This window comes from Marmota marmota, unplaced genomic scaffold (genome assembly GCF_001458135.2).
Source record: "Marmota marmota marmota unplaced genomic scaffold, marMar, whole genome shotgun sequence".
NCBI classification, from domain to species: Eukaryota; Metazoa; Chordata; class Mammalia; order Rodentia; family Sciuridae; genus Marmota; species Marmota marmota.
This window is the reverse complement of record NW_026000240.1, coordinates 150,091-167,098: the sequence shown is the minus strand read 5'-3', so window position 1 is coordinate 167,098 and position 17,008 is coordinate 150,091. Positions and strand designations below refer to the sequence as shown.

Here is a 17,008-nt window from a genome sequence, read left to right as displayed (position 1 = left end):
AAAAAAAAAAAAAAAAAAAAAAAGGAAGATGCAAGACTTGGTGGTGCACAGCTATAACCCCAGTGACAGGAGAGGCTGAGGCACAGAGGTCAAGAAAGTCAAAATTCTAGGACACCCTGGGCAACTTGGTGAGATCTTGTCTCAAAATATAAAGGGCTGGGGGTATAGCAAAATGGTAAAGCACCCCAGGGTTCAGTCCTCAGCACTGAAAGAAAAAAGACTAACATGACAAATATTATGTATATTTTACCATAATAAAAAATAAAAATGTAAAAATAAACAGTCTTCAGTGAAGCATTTTCCTCACATAATCATTAATGCTAGATACTATTAATTTCTAAATATTTTTATCAACTAATAGGTGACTGTATTTGCAGTTTTGATTACTTTTGTAAGATTGAACATTTTTCTTACTTACTAGTGACCTGTACTTTTTTCTGTTGATATTTGCATATTCAACTCCTTTGACCGTTTTGTCATTAGGTGAATTTGTCTTTTTCTTAATGATGAGCATGTACTCTTCATGTGTCTTAGAAATAGGAAACCTTTGCTCAACCTGGATACATGCCTTTCAGGCTCCCCTCTCCTTTTCCTGGAGCATCTTAGGTCTAACCCAATCCAACCACATCCTCCCTCTTACCTTCAGTGCCTGATGGGGCTGACTGTTTCACAACCTTTTACCTCAGTGATTTCAAAGGCAGGCTAGAAGTTTCCTTAAATATCTTCCCTTGTTCCTTGTTTTTGCACCTTGAAGGAAGAAAGAAAAAATCAAGGTAAATTTGAGATGAGATTAATCCTCTCCACTTCCTCATCTCCTCTCCTCCCCTTTCCTGGCCTCCCCAGACACTCTTCCCTTACGCTTCCAGGTGAGAGGCCCCTTCCTGATTTTAGACATGCAGCCTCACAAGGAGCTGATGCAGAGTGCAGGCCTGGACTGCTGGTGTTGAAGACAGGGGAGTTTCTCACCCCATTACTGGCACACCCTCATCTGAATGAAGGAGCAGATATAATCAGGAATTATCTCACAGGAATGTTGAAAGGATTTCTTGTGGTAATACCTGTAAAACATCTATCATACTGGCAAAAATAACCAAAACAGCTTCAGCACCATAGTGGAAACATACATAACCCGGACGGGAGCAGACCTCACAAATTTAGCCAAACTTTTATTTAGCAGCAGGGTCAGGAGTCAGATGGCTCACTTCCTGAGTGAAAGATAGCCCCGATTACAGGGGATGTACAGGGTTTATATAGGTTGCATTGGGGGATGTCTTGGTCCTTGAAAACTTTAACAAGATGTGGGCAAAAGGCTGAAAATATCTGGAACTTGTTTTTACTCGGCACAATTTTTACTGAATGTATCAATTTTTGACAGTTTTTTTACAGGACAGAGATGAAGGGTTCACGGTTCAGAGCTCAGTACTCATCTGATCCCCTGGGGTCATTGAATTTACATGGGGACAGGACTGATGTGTAGTTTCACTGTCACTGGGAGTGAATTTATTGGGGAAAGGATCCCTCCTCCCAGCTATCTTGGATTGATAGTTATCTGCCTTCCAGGGCTTATTCTGTCACTGGGAGTTAACTGATTAGAAGGATCAGAGTTTTGGCTTCTCTCTCCCTCTCTCCTCCCAGGACACACACTGTCTTGGGGAGTTTATTAATTCCATATCCTTCAATGGTCGTGATCATAGTGACAAAAATGCAGAAACAAGATAATATCGCAGGTGTAAAGTATACAATAAAAAATGGCACACTTACACTCCTATACCCTGAATTTGGGGAGGCTTATGTTCCCTATAATGCACTATTCACTAGGATGAGGAGTACCTGGCATTATCAAACACCATCAGAGCACACAGTTTAGATGACAAGATTCCTATTCATTTTTTCCCTGGCTCCTGATGCTTCATGGTTCTTCCTCATCACTCAGGGCCTCTGGGATGACCCTCTGTGGCAGTCAACATTATTATATTTGTACTTCTGTCCCCTGAGCAGTTTTCTTTGTTTAGGTTTTGCTTCTCTCTTTATGAGTTGTTACTTTGTGTGTGTGCATCTGCAACCTGTTTGGGAGCTGTTTGAAAACAGGCTTGTCGGCACCTGCCGTGTGAAAATCGGAAGGCTCCAATGGCACAGAGGAGTTTGCAACATTCCTCTGAGCCAACCAGAGACCTGAACACGAAACACTGCCTTAAATAATAAATGGTGGACTTCTTTGATGTTAATGGTACTTATCTTAGCTCCTGCTGCCATAGCAAATTCCTAGAGCTTGGGTGGCTTAAATAACACACATTTATTTCTCAGAATTCTAGAAGCTAGTAGTCCAAGATCAAGGTGCTGGCCAATTTGGTTCTTGGTGAGGGCTCTCTTCCTGGCTTTGCCCTCACATGACAGAGAGCAAACAGCAAGAGTGAGAGAGCGGGCTGGTATCTTTCTTCTAAGGACACTAATCCTTTTGTGAGGACTTCATGTTCATGACCTGGGCTAACCTCCCCCTCCAAAGGCCCCTGTACAAATACTGTCTCATTGGGGGTTAGAGCTTCGTAAGAATTCCTGGGGCATGGGGACAAATACATTTAGTCCATAGCAATGGTTATTTTTCCCTCTAGCCAAAGTCATGTTAGTAAGAGTCTTGGTTTTTAGTTTTGTTGTTTTCATACTGGAGGTTGAACCCAGGGGTGCTTACCACCCCCAGCCCTATTTATTTATTTGTTTATTTTTGAGACAGTTTCTCACTAAGTTGCTTAGGGCCTCACTAAGTTTCTGAGACTGACCTTGAACTTGGAATCTTTCTGTATCTGCCTCCCAAGTCACTGGGATTATAGGTATGTTTTAAAATTGCCCTTCTGTTCTTAAGATGGTGAGAACCAGGGAAAAGGAACACGGCAGACTCAGACACAAAGTGCAGACGGATGCCACCCTTCACCTCAGGCAGGTTGGTTCACTTCTATTGCTTCGTCTGTGAAGTGGGACAATAGTGTTCACAGGGCTCTTGATGGAATTAAAAATCTTAAGAAATATAAGGCAATTAGAATTGCCTAGGATGAAGAAAGACTTCAAAAATGTTAGCAATCATTACTTTCCTTTTTAATTTATTTTAAAAAATTCTCTTTGCAATCTTTAGATGGGAGCCTTAGAGGGCTCCCCAAATCCTTGATCTTCTGAGATGTTCGTTTTGATCCTGTATTTTCGCCTTCACCTCACTTCCTAGGTCTGCCTTTTTCTATCCATTTCCATTGCTGGGCCCTTGGTCCAGGATTATTATCTTAGGCTTGTTGATAAAACAAGAGAACAGCTTTCCATTGACCCCCATGTTTGCAGCCCTTGCCCTTGACATCTCCTTTAACTCCTTCAACTCCATACAACAGTGTTTCTGTACAACAGTGAAGAAAATATTGAGGGAGCAAAACAAGATGAGGCAGGTGAGATTCCATCCCCTGGTTCCCTCAGAGGCTCACAGCATGACTCGCTGGGGTGGCTGCACCTCTATCCTGGATTTGCCTTTAATCCTCAAGGGTTCCCTCTATGAGCTCTCTAGGCATTACATTTTGTCCAGGGTTGACTGAAACTCAGGAGGCCTGAAACTCTGAACAGATATATATATTTTTTTTATTTAAACTGGGGATGGAACTCAGGGGCATTTTATCACTGAGCTATACCCCCAGCCCTTTTTATGTTTTATTTTGAGACAGGGTCTCACTAAGTTGCTGAGGTCTTCACTAAATTGCTAATGCTGGCCTCAAACTTGAGATCCTCCTGCCTCAGCTGCCTGAGCTGCAGGGATTATCGGCACGCACCATCGCACCCAGCTTCTGAACAGAGATATTTTAAATATTTAGATATTTTAAATATTTAAAATATTTAGATATTTTAAGAGAGCTACCCTAGATCAGCCTCTAGATCAGCTCCCAAACTGTGCTTCATCCTAACCTGCCTGACTGGTCGGGATGAGCACATCCAGACTCCTGCTCCTTGTTTTCTGTTCCTTTTATTGCATTCAGTTTTGTTCTCTCAGTCACTTGGTTTACATTTTCAATCTGACTGGCACTCAGAGCATGGGTGAATCAATGAGCTCCACAGGACAAGTTCTAACAGGTCTGAGCCCATACCTAAAAGGGGAGAAAAAAAGAGTGATACAGGGGAACCTCCTGAAAATAGCAGGAAAACCAGTAGAGGAAGGGAATGAGGGGGAGGGGGAAGGAGGGAAAGGGGAGCCACTGGGGAATTACACGGAGCAATTATGTCATGCGCATGTATGAATATGTCACAATGAATTCCATTATTATGTATGATTGTAATGCACCAATTAAAAAAATAAAAATAAGCCAGGTGTGGTGGCACAAGCCTGGAATCCCAGTGGCTTGGGAGGCTGAGGCTGGAGGATTGTGAATTAAAAGGCAGCCTCAGCCATCTAGCGAGGCCCTAAGCAACTCAGCGACATCCTGTCTCTAAATAAAATATAAAAAAGGGCTGGGAATGTGGCTCAGAGGTTAAGCACCCTGGATTTAATCCTGGTACAAAAAAAAGAAAAAAGAAAAGAAACAAAAAACATGAAGTGATGTGAAAATTTCGGGGAAACACACATACACACACAAAATAAACTCATCCTCTTGCCATCCCAACTACACGAATCAGCAAATACCTCTTTGTTTAAACATCAGTTTGAGCTGGGTACAGTGGCAACTCTGGAGGCTGAAGCAGGAGCGTCTCAATCTGAAAGCCAGCCTCAACAACTTAGTAAGACCCTGTCTCAAAATAAAACCTAAAAAGTGCTGGGGATGTAGCTCAGTCATAAAGCATCTCTGGGTTCAATCCCAGGTACCAAAACAAAAACAAAACAAAAAGCCCATACATCAGTTTGAACATGTCACATCTCAGTTTTGATTCCCCTTTGGCTTGAATTTGTATCTTTCATTAAGTTGAAATTCTTTTTACATACCTTTTGCCTGCCAATCTTTGCCTTTATCTTTTTTTTTGTTTCCCCCTCTTTCATTAATACCTTGTTCTGAGGATAGCCAGGTGGGCTGCTTCTCATAGGTGATGTGTGAGTATTTACTTTTCGCCCCTCACATGTGTCATGGCCTCAGCCTGAACCAAGCTGTTCTCTGTTGTGCCATCCCCTCAAACTCAGTCCAAAAGCTGCTTCAGTCTTTGTACTGATAAGAGAAATTCTGTACTGACCTAATTTAATGACATATCAGAGGATGGGACTTTCTAGACTGTGAACAAACCCAAAGACAAGTCCTTCTCTTTACACACTATCCTGTCTTCACAAAGCTTTCCCCATTTTGTATAATTCTGTCCTTCAAAGTTATAGTCATAGGTCCAATCTAAATAACTTATGCCTTCCTTTTCCAAATTTATTATTTTTTTTAGTTGTAGATGGACACAATATCTTTATTTTATTTATTTATTTTTATGTTGTGCAGAGGATCGAACCCAGTGCCTCACATGTGCTAGGCAAGTGCTCTACCACTGAGCTACAACCCCAGCCCCCAATTTTTTGTTATAAAGAAATGTTCTTAGTTCTAGATCAGGCAGAGATGTTTCCAACTGCCACCGAGTCCTACTGCTAGCAGTTGTAAGAACTTATCTCAGAACCTGGTCCTTTCCTGGCTAGCATCTGTAATGGCTCACTAAACTCTTGTTTCAGAGATCCCTCAGTTTCAAGAATTTTGGATTAATGGTACTTCAGGCTCACCTTTGGCTTTGCCATTCTTAGTAGCAAATGTGAAACATGTCACAAACACAGAGCTTGTTATAGTCAACTTTATATTTAGTGTAACCTATGAATTAAAAGTCAAAGTGGTGGCTGGGGGTGTAGCTCAGTGGTAGAGTTCATGCTTAGTTCATGTGAGGCCCTGGGTACCATCCCCAGCACAGAGAAAAAATTCAAAGTGGCATGCATGCTACAACACTGATGACCCTTGAAGATGTTATGTTAACTAAAACAAGCCAGACACAAAGGACAAATATTCTGATTCCATCTTTATGACGTACCCAAAATCATCCAGTCCCTAGAGACAGAAGATAGAATAGCAGTCACTAGGAGGTTGAGGGGGAGAGTGGAGATCAGTATGGGCTGATAAAAACGTTCTGGAGATAGACTGTGGTGATGGTTGCACCACAGTATGAATCAGCAAATGTCACTGAACTTAAAAATAATAAATTTAAGCTGGGCACATACATATAATCCCAGCGGCTTGGGAGTCTGAGGCAGGAGGATTTCAAGTTCAAAGCCAGCCTCAGCAATTTAGCAAGGCCATAAGCAACTCAGCGAGACCCTGTCTCTAAATAAAATTCAAAAAAGGGCTGGGGATATGGCTCAGTGGTTGAGTGCCGCTGGGTTCATTCCCTAGTACCAAAAAAAAGTGAATTTGTGTTATAAACACTTTTTTAAAAAAATAATGTATTGGGCTGGTTTTGTAACCACTGTAGAGTGCTTGCTTAGCATTTTGAGGCACTGGGTTTGATTCTCAGCACCATGTAAAAATAAGTAAGTAAAATAAAGGTATTGTGCCCATATACAACTAAAAATATATTTTTAAAAAGTAATACATGGTGATTATAGATTTTTCAGAAAACATAATCAGGTAAAAAGAAGAAAAGTAAAGTATACTTAAAAAGTCATTTCTACTTAATATATCATAAACTCCTTTCCAAGTCATTGGTTCCTAATACCTTATTAAAAAAGTTCTTTGAAGATTGAATGATATTTATTTTATTTTAAAACTATTCTATAATTTATATAATTAAGATCCCATTAGTGAATAGTTTTTTTTTCCTTTTTCTTCCTTTCTTTTTATTTTTAGTCCTAATGATTGAACCAGGGTTCAATTACATTCATGTTAAGCATGCCTCTACCTCTGAGCTACATCCAGCCATTTTTTTTTAATTATTAGAAAGATTACTGTAAGAAATTTTTTTTTTTGTAATTAGGGAATAAACCCAGGGTAGTTTTATCACATCACCAGCCCTATTTTATTTTTTTATTTTGAGACAGAGTCTAAGTTGCTTAAGGCCTTGCTAAATTGCTGAGGCTGCTTTAAACTATCTACCCTCCTGCCTCAGCCTCCCAAGCTGCTGGGATTACAGGTGGGCACCACCTGGGCACCACCCAGCTAAGAAACATTCTTATAGCTAAATATTTATGACCTCAGGATGTAGGTGTTTTTACAAAAGGATAAAATGACTCTGGCCGAAGTGGCTCATGCCTGTAATCTCAAGAGGCTGAATCAGGAGGATAAAAAGTTCAAGGTAAGCCTGGGCAATTTAGTGAGATCCTGTCTCATGAAGAAATGTGGCTCAGAGGTAGGGAGCCCCTGGGTTCAATCTCCAATACAGGAAAAAAAAATGGCAAAATGGCATATTCTTACAGATGCTTATTCAGTATCTTGACTGTGATGGAGATACACAAACTTACATATGTGATAAAATTATATAGAACTAGACACACATCAGCACACAAACACACATAAATGAGATTGAGTAAAATGGGAATTCTGAGTAAAATTGGGAGAGGCTGCTTGTGACATCGTACTGTGGCTTTTTTAATAAGATGCTGCCATTGAGGGGAACTTTCTGGGGGAAGATGACCAGCATCTTGTTAAGGGGTCCTTCTTCCTGTCCAGGATAATCCAAGCCACCATAATTTTTTTTTTTTTTTTTGGTGCTAGGTATGGAATCCAGGGCCTTGTGCATGCAAGGCAAGAATCTACCAACTGAGCTATATCCCCAGCCCCCACCCTAAATCTTAATATCTTAAATAATTAACAAATAATAAAACACAAACACTCAGAAATATATTAACAAAAGTGAAGCCCCTGATAGATCTAGTCCACATGGGTTCTTGAACTAGACAAAGATAAAATGGCTCCCTTGGTTTATTTAAGGGGTTACATCAAAGGCAGGGGTAAGGTTTCAAGGGCAGAGTCTTACTTCATGATGTCTTGCAGTCAGCAGGTTGATTGATATCTTGGCAGGTCACACCCATCTCAGGTGCTGTATAGGATCTTAGGCAGAGTTTGAGGGGGGAAGTTCACCTGCATCAGGAGGTCAATCTCTGTTGAGGGAGACCCAGAGAGTTCCCAGTGCCAGACTTATCCCCTTCGGAGGCTACTATGTGCAACATAGTCCACACACAGACAGCTCGTGACAGGGAACGAGGTAAAGGACTCATGAGTGCTCTCTGGAGTATGCCTTACAACTGCAAATAAATCTATAGCTATCCAAAATAAAAGGCTTTATGGGAGGCCATCCTCCAAGTGATTTGAGTTACCTCCCTGGCTGGGTGAGAGGCACTTAGACACAGCTGTGTCAGAGCTTTCTCCACCCTTCTCCAGGTCGAGGGCTTGTCCATGCAAAGGCATGAATGGCCACTGCCCCGAAGACCCAATCATCGCCCCTGACCTTGGGATGCTGCCCCCCTTAACCTTTATTTGGTGGGATTTTCCCTGGAATTTTTTGTTCCCCAATAAAAGCGGACTAAAAGGCTTAATTTTTCTAAATGTAAAAAAAAATTATATGCACATCAACATAAAGAAATTGCTGGGTTAAAAATCATTGTTTTAAAAGTTTCAGTATATGTTACACTCCAGAAAAAGACACACACACACACACACACACATATATACACACACACTCTGATATAAAATATATAATATTTCATATGATATAATATTTTATATAATATATAATATGATACATAATATATAATATTATAATACCATATAAATAGCATACAAATAGCATACAAATAACAAATAACAAACAACACACATATATAACACACACATAACATAACACACATATATCACATACATCACACATCACATATATCACACATATATCGCATACATCACACACATATTTCACATATATATCACACACATATCACATATATATCTCACATATATGTCACACACATATATCACACACACCACACACAGTGCACACACAATGCACACATACAACACACATATATAACACACATATGCATAACAAATACATATAATGCACATATGTAACACATATATACAACACATATAACATATAAACACATATATGACACATATATGACACATGTATAACACATATAACACATGTAACATAACGCACACATATAACACACATATATAAAACACATATAACACAACACATGTGACACACATATATAATAGATGTGCACGTAACACATGTGCATATAGTGCATGTGCATATAACACATGTATATAAGACACATGCATAACACACATACATAACACATGTATATAACACACGTGCATAACACATGCATATAAAAGTGTGTGTGTGTGTATATATACATATACATATAAAATACATACACTCCTGCCAAAGTGTAAGAACTCTACCGCACAACACTGAGTATTTTAGAAATAACTTCTTAAATTATTTCTCATGAGTATTGAATCCTCCCAAGTCTTTTTGTTTGTTTGTTTTGTGGTACTAGGGACCAAACCAGGGGTGCTCTACCACTGAGATACATCCCCTTTTTAAAACTTTTTTATTTTTTGAGACATGATCTCACTAAGTTGCCCAGGCTGGCCTAGAACTTATGATCTTCCTGCCTCAGTCTCCCAAGTAACTGAATTCCCTCAAGGTTTTTTACAATAGGGACCCAGAGTCATTTCTCCTCTTTCGCCCTTGCTTCCATGTGGTGCTGGGGATCAAACACACCAGGGCCTTGTGCATGCTAGGTAAACACTGCATTACACGTCCAGTCTCATTTCTCCAATTTTAAGTAAAAGTTTTTTGTGTTTTTATCATTTTTCTTTTGGTTGATACCTTTTCACTTCTATTCTGATAAACTTTCCTTAAGGGGAGACCAAAATATCTTTCTTTCTGAGCTTTAACGGTGCTTCTCATAAGAATCACCTGTCCTAAGAACCACACTTGGAAAAGCAAGCAGTTTTTCATCTTCGAAGTCTAAGTCACTGTGACCTTGGAGCACTATGATTTGTGTGAACTATACTTTGAGTAGCATCCACTGAGAGTTTGTTAGAGCTGCAAATGCTCTGGCCCCACCCTAAATTTTTTGAATCTGTTTCTGGGCTTGGAGCCCAGCAATCTGTTTTAATATGCTCTCCAAGCATTTAGAATTGGAAAATTATTATTTGTAAAAGATATCAATGAACATCATTATATTTTCTCTACTTCCCTGCCCTTGATACCATATCAGTTCTAGGAGACAGACCCTTTATCCCTTTATGCTCACTCTTAAATCCCTAGCAACTAGAATGTGTTTGGCACAGAGTGGGTACTTCTAATTGTTTAAGGGAGAATTTAGAAATGAACAAAACTCTGTGTCTTTGCTCCAGCTGATGGGCCAGAATCCCACAACTGGCTCTGGCAGTGTTTTACATTATAAGGAGAGGACTGCTGGGGGTTGAAAGGAAGACCCTGTCCAGAGCTAATTTTTTGGTTCAGTTTCACACATGTAGGGGAAGATGATCAGAGGCTTGGGAGTGATTGTTGGCTAATAGGTGTAAAAGGATGGCTATTATATGCCTTACACCGTAAGCACATCAGTCAAGAGTCTATCTTTGAGAAATGCTATTCAAACAGGCAAGCAGCAAGCAGAAGAAAAAGAAGTGATGTGGAAGCTTATAGATGATCTCAAACGTGCAGTAGCCCTTCTCCATCATGTGACTTCTCCCCAAGGGGCCTCAAAATAAGTGTATGATGAGTTTCGTCTCCTCGTTTTCCCCCAAGCTTCCTCTGAAGGAGATGACAAGAGCAGGACAGGCAGAAACAAGGAATTTTGAAATTTTTCATGGGTTTCATTAATCTCTGCTAGAACAGTTCAGTTCACTGATGTTTTCCAGAATGGAGAACATTTCCTGACATCTACTGAGTAGGTGCTCAGTAAATACTTCTTGAATGAAAAATGAGCAAGAGGCCCTTGTCTTATGACACTTGCTCCAAAAGGCCAAAACCTTCTAGAATTGATCTGCCTCCTAGTCTAGTCTTTTGGGGCATAGTGAGCCCGGAAAAGATTCTACAAGCCCAGGATCCTATTTGTAACCACAGCATGCATGGAACCAAGTGCCCAAGGCAGCCAAGGACGATGGTGCCCAATCGAGCAGTAGCTCTGGATTTGACAAACCAGCTAGGCATAAGCACAGGAATGTCAGTGTTTGAACAGGAAAAGAGTCACTGCAGCTGATTCCAAGAATGCTTTCGCTTCCCTCAGAGTCATCACGCTTATTGCTCACTGGATTCAACCCGATTCCACAGAGAAGCTCAAAAGACACACATATAAGAGCTCACATGGGGATTTACTTAGCAGTCTTCAGAGGAAATCAGTGTTGACTCAGGATTGGCAAAGAAGCACTCTTTCCATAGTCCCCAAAGAACACCTAATTGAACAGGGAGCAATTGCAGTTATCCCCACAGGAAAGCAAAGCAGATCAACTGTACTTGGGTGAAGAACATGTCAAATATCTAGGTTTCACTTGAACCACCCTCTCCATACATATAGTCCAGATGTAATTCAGAAGGATGATAAGCTCAGGGATTTCCATCGGCTGTGCCCTTGAAGGCATATGGACCTGTTTCCTGGAACCAGAAAAAGCAGCTTTTACTTGTATTCTCTGCCAAGTCACCCTTCCCACCTCTACACACAAGGCAACCTGGCTGGAAGTGTTTCCTTGGGGACATGGAGCTGATTTGGGGGTAAAACTGTATCTCTCAACGTGCTGAAATCACTGGTACACAGGGCTCAGTTGACTTAGCCTCTGCCCTAAATGAGGGCCCTTAACCAACAAACTCATGCAAAACTCATCCCTCCAGCATCTCCTGACAACTTGCTACTTAATAACCCAAGAGTGGCATTTGGACACATCATTACTGGGAAGCTCCAGGCCAATTTTTATTTTATTACAAAAGACATTGTATATAGCATACAAGCTTATGAAATCATTTTACTATTTATATTTCTCTTTCCCCCATAACAACAACAAAAAGTTTCTCCTGTAAATGCTAAATGTTGTGCTTTCCACATTTTCTTAGTAAGCAGTGATTTTAAATCCAGCTCAGCGTTTCAGATTGTGTGTGTGTGTGTGTGTGTGTGTATTCTGTGGTATGTCTTATCACCATAGATACACTCTGTTCTTGCTTGTCTTGAATCCTGGATAGGTGGAAGACATAACATCTCCCCATGTTCGTCCTTCCTGTTTTGTTTCATTAAACCCTAAAACCAGTGGATTGTGAAACAATCTCCTGTGTATCGGGCCCAGGTCTGCCTCCAAGGCTGGTAAGATTCAATGGAACTATTCAGCTGCTTCCCATGCTGCACTACAAGGCTTCAGAGTATCTGCCTCCACCAAGCCCTTATAATGAAGCACTTTCTCTTTTATAAATCTTCGGATTAGCAGGGCCTGTGCTTTTCACCCTGTTGCAGTGTAGATTCACTGAAAGCTCTTCTTTCCTTGAAAAAGTTTCATGGGTTTATCGATTTATTTTTTTACCATTTAAAAATTTGTTGTAAAATACCTATTAACACTGCTGTTTCAGCCATTTCACAGTTCAGTGGTTTTATTACATTCCTCATGTTGTACAACCGTCCCACTGTCTAAACTAATTCATCACCCCAAATAGAAACTCTGAACCCTTGAGTAATAATTTCCCATTCTCTCTACCCTCCCTGCATGCCCTGTAATCTATAATCTACTTTCTGTCTCTATGAATTTGCTTCTTCTAGATATTTCATATAAGTGAAATAGAACATCTTCTGTTGTACGCCTGACTTCTTTCACTTAACATAATGGTCTCAAGGTTCATCCAATGTAGCATGTGTCAGAACTTCATTCCTCTTTATTACTGAATAACAGTCCATCCATATGGTGATGGACACATGCTTTGGTTGTTGTGGATACTACTACTCTGAATGTTGGTGCACAGATGCCTTTTTGAGTCTGATTTCAATTCTTTTACATACTGTATATATCAGGACTGAGGTTGTGAGGTCATAAGGTAACTCCAAGTCTAACTTTATTATTTAGTCAGTTTGTATGGAGGGAGAAGTAAGTACCGAGTAGAAATTTGTGGTATTGTGAGGACACAGAGAAACAACCCAGCACATGTTGCATAGCCTCTCTCCATGATGACAGCAGTCTCTGAGAAGTTTAATGAGGTGGGGCTAGGACAATGCTGGGATGGGACATTGGAGGGAGCCATTTATGTGAACTCACGATATTGCTTAAGGCCTTGGTAGGGTTCATTTGCTGTCCAGCAGTTTGTGGATTCATTTTGTTTTCTTTTGTTTTCACGAGAGAAGGACCTATACAGTGGCTCGTCTTTATTGAAAAGAAGAAACACATTTTGAGTAAGTTAGTTCAGGATCATGGAGGGTCAACTAGTGAGGCACCAGCTTGTAAAGGGTTCCACAGTTTGAGCATTGCTGGGTCTCCCCTTTGTGCAGCCAGAACCAGGTGACAGCACTGTTGTCCTCACAGATGCCACTCACTATTCACTTACTGTTGATGAATGGGACAAAGTCAGGGCCTTCTGTAGTACTGGAAACTGGGGGTCATATACTCTAAGGGCCCAGGCTCTTCCTTGCAGCCATTATGATCTCCCATAACCTCCAGTTACCTGGTCATCTTCAGTAGGAACACCACTTCCCAAAGCCATGGAGCACAGGGCAGCCACCCCTTTGGAACCTTGGGACCTGTGCTGCCAGCATTCTAGCTCCACTCTGTTTATTTTGGTATTGAGGATTGAATCTGGAGCCATTTACCACTGAGATACATCCTCAGCCCTTTTTATTTTTTTATTTTGAAACAGGATTTTTCTAAGTTGCTTAGGGCCTAAGTTGCTGAAGTTGCTAAGTGGTTGAACTTACAATCCTCCTGTCTCAGCCTCCTGAGTTGCTAGGGTTACAGGCCTGTGCCACCCTATCCAGCAGAGTGGTTCTATTTATTTTTTAAAATTTAAATCAGTTTTTATTTAAGAATTTCTAACATTGACAACTCTTATAAAAAGCATCCAAGCACAGGACACAGAATTGCAGCAAACAGCATTCTTCTGGGTAGCTAACAGACATCAGAACTTCTACCCTTCTTTGAGACACCTGAGCTCACTGGTGAGCTCTGCTTCCAAGTACTCCAGCAAAGCATACCACAAGCTCAGTCCTTGTTCTCAACCCATCAGCTACAGTTCGTGTTACCACATTTACATATCAGTATCAGAGGAGAACACACACCATAGGGCATTCACAGTAGGTGACAGAGGGGCAGGGGAAGTACAAGTATCATTTCACTTAACCCACCCAACTAACGTGGTTATCTAAAAACAAAACTCACTTAAAGTCTTCCAACAAATGTGGATGTCCTTTGAATGCAAAAAACATTCATAGGTTATTTGCTATCATTGCCCTCTGCACACTCTCTCACCAAAGCCACAGGATTGAGAGACACATCTGGCCAAGTTAAAAAATATCCATTATGCACCACCAACCAAGTCTCTGCACGTGCTCTCTCCTTTCCTCGCTTGTACTAGCCTTTCATGCTTCGGCACCACCATCAATCCCACACAAGGTTTCAAAAGTTCAAACAGCTTTCTGGTTCCAAATCCCAGCCTTGCATTCATAGCATTGATACGACTTCATGAAATAAAGAGGAGTTGATAAAAATGGAACATTCATGGTCAAAGACACAGCCTGGGCAGCGTGATGACAAATTCTTGAATGAGAAAGCATGCAGACAGAAGCATTCCTATGGCAGAATATTTACAGCACTACATTCAATGAAGTGCTTCTTCCATAAACATTTGAAATGAGATAAACTACAGACATTAAATGAAGGCTTCATATTGTACTTTTGTATATGAGTGGAAACAAGTGTTAAAAAATAAAACCAAAAGAACCCAACACTGTGACACCATGATCTCCCAAAAGGAGATTTTCCTAAGGAAAAAATCCATATGGTGGGGTTCAAGTTAAAAAAAGGAGAAAAGAATGTCGTTCTAATCAATGGTTTCCACTTTAAACATGCAAAGATTCACTTAACAAGTCCAGGAATGAGACATTACAGGAGAAACCTTTTGATATCAGTTGTCGTGTGTTGGTTTACCAATCAGGCACACAGCAATTCACTTTCAGCGACTCAATATTTCAACCCTTTTTGTAACAAAACTTATAAAATTCCTTTAGCTCTTCCTCTTTTTCTAAAGAAAAATGTCAAAAATACTGCTGAATGCACTCCACACTGAACAAACCAATTTTGAAAATTCTTCATACGTATGTATTGTACAATATATTTACCATGAGTTTAGAAAAATTTGAATTCCCACCATTCTATGCTAACCAACATAACCCATTATCTACATTCCCCACCCAGAAGATTTAGAATCCATGCTTGAGCCAAGCCTCCATTGAAACCACTACCTGACCTTGCATTTGATGCTGATCCCCAAACAATTACAGCACCAGAATTAGAACCACTATAGGAATTATTTCCAGACCGAAAAGCTTGATTTGGCTCTCTCTGCATGTTGCCCTGGCTTTGGTTATTACCTGATGGGCCTGACTGGCTAACATGCCCGTCATACCCCAACTGCTCTGCAGTGCTGTCTGGGCTGCCACCATCATTGCTGGATTAATGCTAAAAGCACCAAAGTTCATCCCTCCACCCACGTCACTACTCTGATTATTTCCAAAGCCAGCTCCACCCTCTCTACTGTTACCAAACCCACCCTGATTCCCAAAGCCACCTGGATTATCACCAGACCTTCCACTTCTCTCTAACTGCCTATTGCTCTTGTGCTTAGGGTCAGCTTTGGACATATGCATGTTGATTCCTTTAATGATCAAGTCCTCTCCACAAAGAGACTGGGCAACCTGATCATCTGCAAATGTAACAAAGGCAAAAGCCCTGAATGGTTTGGGAATGCAGACATCTACCACTTCTCGGTACCGACAGAAGAATTGCTGCGGCTTGTTGGCAGACATGTCCTCTGTACAGCGCCCAACAAACACCTTTCTGCTTCCCGAGGCTCATCCGGGCTTTGCTTAGAATTGGGGAGTTGACAATCACACCATCATATGTTGCTGTGACATTACTTTCACCTGGGTTTCGTTTCATATTCCATAAAACATACAAAGCCACACCCTTTTGAATGATCAGGTTTAACATCTTTCTTGACCTGCACCATAAGAATTTCTCCAAAGGCACTAAGACATTCTTTCAGGTCCTCTTTGGTTGTTTTCCATGGGAGAACCAACACTATTAAATCACATGTCTTCTGGACTGCTCTTTACTTTCACTACCGATGAAGCATCTGTCTCATCCATTTTCCTTTTGTTATCTTTGGGATAGTTCACAACGCATACCAGGTTTCCCCAACCAGCATCAGGGGCATGCAGAATTCCTTCTACTAGGCGAACACCTCTCATACACTGAGTCACTGGATTCAGGTAACTCAGCCCACATGCCCCTGCATCCAAGAGCAGCCCAGCTACCTCTATGTTCCCACAAAATGGCCTATTAAAAAATAATAATAAAACAACACTATTTATTTTTTAGTTGTACTTGGTCACAATACCTTTATTTTATGCTAAGGATGGAACCCAGGACCTCACACGTGCTAGGGGTGCACTCTACTGCTGAGCCCCAGCCCCAGCCCAAGTGTGGTTATTTTTCAAAAAGTTTTAAAGGCCTCACCACTGAGGGTTTCAGGCAGTTGAAGCAGAATAGAAGACATATGGATAGGTAGGAAGGTGACGTGAGACAAAACAAGAATGACCAAAATTGACTCTCCAGATTTTAAATTCCACTTACACATTCTTTTGTCTCATACACACCGCTATTAAATTGATTATCACACTTATCTACAGGTCCATAAATAACCTCTCTCCTGATTTTGGACCTTAAGAAAAACAAGTCTGAGAATGCTTTTCCTCAACAAATATATTTTTTATGATTTATAGCTTTAGGATCTGATTATTTCATCCATATATCATACTATCAATAAAATCTTCAATATGAGA

At 40.7% G+C, this 17,008-nt stretch overlaps 1 long non-coding RNA gene and 1 pseudogene across 2 annotated transcripts; both read right to left on the bottom strand.

Moving 5' to 3' along the window:
• Positions 1-842: 842 nt before the first annotated feature.
• LOC125613561 lies at positions 843-15,252 on the bottom strand. Of its 2 annotated transcripts, none has more exons than XR_007344113.1 (3): positions 15,116-15,252; positions 14,622-14,623; positions 843-853 (listed from the first exon to the last, which is right to left on the bottom strand). It is a non-coding gene; the product is annotated as an uncharacterized LOC125613561 (long non-coding RNA). The 2 variants fall into 2 exon arrangements; XR_007344112.1 differs by lacking the exon at positions 14,622-14,623 and adding an exon at positions 12,235-12,240 and having other exon boundaries at positions 15,126-15,234.
• Positions 15,253-15,342: 90 nt separating this feature from the next.
• LOC107143526 lies at positions 15,343-16,464 on the bottom strand (annotated as a pseudogene).
• Between the last annotated feature and the right edge of the window lie 544 nt (positions 16,465-17,008).